The following is a 7362-nucleotide window of genomic DNA, read 5'->3' on the forward strand; positions in this document are numbered from 1 at the left end:
GCCTAGCCGAATGTACACCATGCTCATATCAGGCCACATTTTCCTTTATTTCACATTTTTACTCCTTATTTTTACACCTTTTACAATCAAGTCTTTTTTAGGGTTTCCATGAAAAGTCACTTAGTAAAGATATGTTTATTACACATCAAACTCTCATTTTCCTCCATTAAACATCAAAATACATGCATGTCACACATGGGTAAGTTTTTGAACATGAACCCTAGCTTAAAATTATGGTAGAAACAGGTAGATCATGCTTTAAGGATCTCAAAAAACATAAAGAACATTAAAGACAGGGCTCGGGAACACTTACAATCAAGCTTGAACTGTTCAAAATTCTAGCTACGAAGAGCATGAAATTTTTGGCACCCCTTGGAGAAGATGGACACCATTTTTGACTTGATTTTCCCATTTTATTCTTTTATTAACCAAATGACTAAAATGCGCTTTTAGCCTTTCTTTCAAATTTTTCCTATTCATGCCCATTTTTGTCTATAATTATAGAAATTGGGAAAATTTCTATTTAAGACCTTTTAATTTATAATCCAATGCAATTTCATGCTTGAAGCTTCTAAAACACATATTTTACAACTTATTGAATTTAGTCTCTAACTTTAAATTGGACACTTTAGGCATAGAATTGCTTCATGAAAATTTCACACAAACATGCAATCATATCATAGGCCATCAATTAATCATAAAATAATTATTTCTATTTTGGATTTGTGGTCTCGAAACCACTATTTCAACTAGACCCTAATTTAGGATGTTACAAATCTCCCCCTTTAAGGATTTTCATCCCCGAAAATCTCACCAGGAAAAAGGTTTGGGTATTGTTTTCTCATGGCCTCCTCGGGCTCCCATGTAGCCTCTTCACCCCATGTCTTTGCCATAACACTTTCACCAAGGCAATGCTTTTGTTTCTCAACTGTTTAACTTCTCGAACCAAAATCTTAACCGGTTCCTTACCATAAGTCATATTAGGTCGAATGTCAACCTCGGTGGGTGAAATGACATGTGAAGGATCAGATCGATAACGGCGCAACATAGACACATGAAACACATTGTGAACCTTTCCCAACTCGGATGGTAAAGCAAATCGATAGGCAACCGGCCTTATTCTCTCTGTGATCTTATACGGTTCTATAAAATGAGGACTTAATTTACGTTTTCTACCAAATCTCAAACCCTTTTTCCATGAAGATACTTTTAAAAATACCTTATCACCGACTTGATACTTAATTTCTTTTCTTTTTAAATATGCATAGGATTTTTGTCTATCCAAAGCAGATTTCAAACAATCTCGAATCACTTTGACCTCTTATTCGGTTTCCTTAACCAAATCGACCACATGAATCTGATTTTCTCTAAGTTCAGTCCAATACAAAGGTGTTCAGCACTTACGTCCGCACAATGCCTCATAAGGCGTCATTTTCAAACTCGACAGATAGTTGTTGTTGTAGGCAAACTCCGCTAATGGTAAGTACTTTTCCCAACTACCTTGGAATTCCAATATACAACATCAAATCATGTTTTCCAAGATATAAGTTACTCACTCAGACTGACCATCAGTCTGCGGATGGAAAACAGTGCTAAAATTCAGCATCATACCCAAAGCTTCTTGTAACCTTTTCCAAAACCATGATGTAAACCTCGAATCTCTATCCAATACAATCGATATAGGTACTCCATGCAGTCTAACAATTTCACCAATGTATAATTCAACTAGCTTATCAAGTGGTTAATCGGTACGTATCGGGATAAAGTGAGCCGATTTAGTCAATCTGTCGATAATAACTCATATGGCATCTTTCTTTCTTAGAGTTAAAGGCAAACATGTCATAAAATCCATAGTAATTGTAATATCCTGAATTAGGGCTTAATCGAAATAGTGGTTTCGTAACCACAAATCCGAGATAGAAATAATTATTTTATAATTATTTTGATGAATATGATATGATTGCATGATTGTGTGAAAATTTCGTGATGAAATTCTATGCCTAAAGTGTTTAAATTGAAAGTAGGGACTAAATCGAATAAGTTGCAAAATTTGCATTCTAGAAGTTTTTAGTATGAAATTGCATTGAAATATTAATTAGTATGTCTTAAATAGCAATTTGACCAATTTCTAAGTCTATGGACAAAAATTGGACATGGATGGAATTTTTGGAAAGTTTAGTAGTAAGGGCATTTTGGTCATTTAGTTATTAAAATGAATTAAAAACAAAATTAAAAGCCAATTTTTGTCCATCTTCTTCATTAGGCCAAAATTTCAAGGGTTCTCCATAGTTAGGGGTTTCAATCTTCCAAGCTCCATAGTAAGTGATTCCAAGTCCTGTTTTTAATATTCTTTACGTTTTTGGAATCCCGGTAGCTCGATTAAGCTTATGTTAACAATAATTCAACCTAGGGTTTATATTTGGAAAAATACCCATAGGTTAAATTTTTATATTTTGATGTTTTATGATATAATATGGGGTTTTAAATTATGTTAGACAACTTGTGCTACTCGGTTTTGAGTGAAAACGAGTAAAAGGGCTTAATCGGCAAAATACCTAATAGTCACAAGTATATGTTAGAGTAAGAATTTGATGTTGCCATAGAAGGGAAAAATGACCAGCATGTTATAAAACATAAGAATAAGGAATAAAGTTTAATTCCCGAGCCTAGGGGCAAAAGTGTAATTTTTCCAAAGTTCGTATTAAATGCTATTTTGATGAATGTATGTATTGAATAAGATTAATTTGGCATTATAGATCAAGAGAAACGAGATTCAAGTCGCGATCGAGGAAAAGAAAAGATTGTGGACTAAATTGCAAAATCTTTATATTTTGGTACCAAGGTAAGTTCATGTGTAAATAATGTAGCATAAATGTTATTTTTAAGTTATTAATGTTAATTATATGATATGCTGATTTTTAATCGTGAAATATTATGCTTTGTGGTTAATATTGAGTAATATGCAAATTATGTTTACTACTTGATAAATATGAATTGTTACCGAGTATCGGTTCCAATATTCCATGGAAGATGGCGAATGTGAGATCGAGGGAAAATGCCCGTTTGAACCATAGGAATAGATTAGGATACAAGTGACATGTCACTAGGATGGTTTAGCATTCGAACTCGTTGAGTTGAGTCCGAGTTCGTGAAATGTAACTAGGCATCCGAACTCGTTGATTTGAGTCCGAGTTCACTTATGGATGCGAACGCCCGAGCTCGTTGAGTTGAATCCGAGTTCACTTAGGGGCGGGTTACATGATTTCTTGATTACATATGAGGCACTTATGTGCAAATTATCCGTGTATCTGAGTTGTATTCCGATGTGTTCAATGAGTGATATTTCTAGTGAAATGGAAAAACACTTAAGATGCAAGCGACGTTTTGGTAGGTGTTGTGAAATGGACACTTTGGACAGGTATGTTCTTAACCCTCAGGTTGAAAATAGATACAACAACAATAAGGTGGTAAGATGATGAATGATGTTTAGAAATGTGATATATGTTTTGGTGATACCATGCTAAAGTTGTTTGGTATATTTGTATTGTTATGTTACTTGTTATTTACATATGAACTTACTAAGCATTTATGCTTACTCCCTCCTCTTTATTTACTGTAGTTTTGAACAAGCCAGCTCGGGAATCGGGATGGGTCGAAGGTTCGATCACACTATCCAAAGGACTTTCATCTGGGTAAATGGCTTGTAAAACTTAAGTATGGCATGTATAGCAATATACTTATTTTGTGTAAATAATTTTATGATATGGCCATGAGTGGTTGAGAAAATGTTTGATATTGATAAGTCATGGTGATGGTTAAATTTAGATCATGTTTGATATCATGGAAGTTTAATAGGTTATCTAGTTCATAACAACTCATGAAAAGATGAAATTTGCCTTAAAATAGAATATTGCTGCAACAATGACATGAATTTGAAAAATCACTAAAAATAGTATAAATGGAAATAAATGATGAGTAAGTTACGAAATTGAAGCTTAATGAGTCTATTTTCATGTGGATTGAACAAAACAGGAATATAAATTATATTTTATGAGATATTTAAACTTTTGTGAAACAGGGCCAGAGTGATTTCTGGATCCCCTATTCTGACTTTAAAAATTAATAATAAATTTTTAAAAAATAATTATACGTTTTTATTTATATGTACAGATTCCTTATTGAGTCTAGTTTTAAGAGAAAGAAATCTCATAGTCATTGAAGTTCTGTATAGAGAGATATCTGATTCGTAATACACAGAGGTTAGAGTAGTCGAACCCTGGAACAGGGGAGACTTTAACTAATAAACTGTACTAATTGGCCATACCAAAAATTCTAGAAAAAATTAGTAAATGTATATATCAGTCTAGATTTAGGGAAAATTTACGGATCTTGATTTTGAGTTTTGTAACTCGAGATATGATTTTTCTTGTAACTGTGACGCGGATAGCTAGAAAGCTGTGAATGTAGAAATAAATAATTTGAAGTTCTTAATTTGATAAATTATGCTCGGTAACCCCTCAAGCTCGACTCCAGTGACGGTTTCGGGCGTGGGGGCATTACATTTGGTGGTATCAGAGCAGGTTTAGTCGGTTCTCGGACTACGTGTTTTATGTACGGATTTTGCTATACATGCCATATGTATGAATTGTGATAGTGTGACGACTTCTGACCTTTTTAAATGATTTTTATATAGTAAATGGATCCCGATATAGCTGTGGCAGATGAAGTAGAGAGTAATACGCTAGCTCCGGCTAAAGAGGCAGTGCCGACTGAAAACCCACCTCCTACTGTTGGTCAGGGAGGAGGAGAAAGGGATCGGGAAGCCTTTCTCCAAACGATGAGTGCATGGTACACTGAGTTCGTTCATACGAACCCAAATGTACGACCTCCCCCACCTCCCCCAATTCCTCAACCTATGCCTCCGATGCCTCAGGGAGTGGATATGATAAAATTTCACAGAACCCCCGTTGACAGAATTCGTAAACAAGGGGCTGAAGAATTTAGAGCAAATATTGATGATGATGCAGAGAAAGCAGAGTTCTGGCTTGAAAATTCTATCCGGGTATTTGATGAATTATCTTGTACACCTGAAGAATGTTTGAAATGTGCTACATCTTTGTTGAGAGATTCAGCCTATAATTGGTAGAAGACTTTGATTTCGGTGGTACCGAAAGAGAGGGTAACCTGGGAATTCTTTCAAGAAGAGTTTCGGAAGAAATATATTAGTGAAAGATTTATTGATCAGAAATGTAAAGAGTTTCTTGAGCTGAAGCAAGGTAATATGACAGTCTCAGAATATGAAAGAGAGTTTGTTCGATTGAGTAAGTATGCCAGGGAATATGTTCCTACAGAAGCCAAGATGTGCCGACGATTTGAAGACGGGCTTAACGAAGACATTAAGGTATTTGTTGGGATCCTTGAACTAAAAGAAATGGTGGTACTTGTCGATCGAGCTTGCAAGGCTGAAGAATTACTGAAGGAAAAGAAAAAGGTAGAATCTGAAACACGAAATTGGAAGAAAAGACTAATGAGTAATGCACCCTCACAGCAAACCGAAAAGTCAAGAAATATGAATCCTCGTTCCCAAGTTTCAGCTGGGCAATCATATGGAAATTTTAAGAAGCGAAATGTGGGTCCTAAATCTCAGACTACTTCTGCGGCTAGTGTGGGAAATACGAGATTTGTTAAACCTGAGTGCCAGCAGTGTGGTAGAAATCATTTTGGTCCGTGCAGAGCAAATGAATGTTTTCGATATGGTTCTCCGGATCGTTTTATTAGAGACTGCCCAGAGATAGCTAAGAAAGAAAAATTTCAGAATGTAAAAGCTAGTGGTGCAGACTCGAGGGGAAGGTATCCGAGAAAAGCTGGAAGTGAAACAAGCAGTAAGAATGTAGCTAGAGATGCAGCAGTTAGATCTGAAGGAAGAGCTCCGGCTAGAACTTATGCTATTAAAGCGCGTGAAGATGCTTCCTCACCCGATGTGATTACCGGTACATTTTCTCTTTATGATACTAATGTTATTGCTTTGATTGATCCCGGTTCTACTCATTCATATGTATGCATGAAACTGGTGTCTAGTATGAATATACCTGTTGAGAACACAGAATTTATGATTAGAGTGTCGAATCCACTAGGCAAATGTGTGATAGTTGATAAACTATGCAAGAAATGCCCTTTAATGATTCGGGGTCATTACTTTCCGGCCGACTTGATGTTGTTGCCGTTTGATGAATTTGACGTTATTTTGGGTATGGATTGGTTGACATTGCATGATGCTATAGTAAATTGCAAAGAAAAGGTTATAGAATTAAAGTGTGAAAACGGTGAAACTCTACGGGTTAAATCAGATAAATCAGAGGCATTGTCTAGTGTGATTTCTTCGATGTCGGCTCAGAGATATTTGAGAAAGGGTTATGAAGCTTATTTGGCGTATGTAATTAATACAAAAGAAGTTGAAAAGAAAATTGAATCAGTGCCGGTTGTGTGTGAATTTGCAGATGTATTTCCAGAAGAATTACCGGGTTTGCCTCCAGTCAGGGAAGAAAAATGCCATCTGGGCAATAGTTGACAGACTGACTAAATCAGCTCATTTTATTCCGGTACGTACAGATTATTCTCTTGATAAGTTGGCTGAATTGTATATCCGAGAGATTGTTAGACTTCATGGGATACCTTTGTCAATCATTTCGGATAGAGATCCGAGGTTTACCTCACGGTTTTGGCAAAAGTTGCAAGAGGCATTAGGTACAAAGTTAAATTTCAGCACTGCCTTTCATCCACAAACTGATGGACAATCAGAGAGAGTAATTCAGATTCTTGAAGACATGCTCAGATGTTGCGTATTGGAATTTCAAGATAGTTGGGAAAGGTACTTACCATTGGTAGAATTTGCTTATAATAATAGTTATCAGACGAGTTTGAAGATGGCACCTTATGAAGCATTATATGGTCGTAAATGTCGGACGCCATTGTATTGGGCTGAACTCAAGAAAAATCAGATTTATGGAATTTGATTTAATAAAAGAAACCGAAGAAAAGGTGAAAGTGATTCGAGATTGTTTGAAAGCTGCTTCAGATAGACAGAAATCTTATGCGGATTTGAAACGAAAAGAAATGGAGTTTCAAGTTGGTGATAAGGTATTTTTGAAAGTGTCTCCATGGAAGAAAGTCCTTAGATTTGGATGAAAGGGCAAGTTAAGTCTGTGTTTTATTGGACCGTATGAAATAATTGAAAAAGTTGGACCGGTAGCATATTGGCTAGCGCTACCACCTGAATTAGAGAAGATTCATGATGTGTTTCACGTCTCTATGTTACGTCGGTATCGTTCGGATCCTTCATATATAATTTCACCGATAGAAGTT

Source organism: Gossypium hirsutum, chromosome A13, assembly GCF_007990345.1.
Source record: "Gossypium hirsutum isolate 1008001.06 chromosome A13, Gossypium_hirsutum_v2.1, whole genome shotgun sequence".
NCBI classification, from domain to species: Eukaryota; Viridiplantae; Streptophyta; class Magnoliopsida; order Malvales; family Malvaceae; genus Gossypium; species Gossypium hirsutum.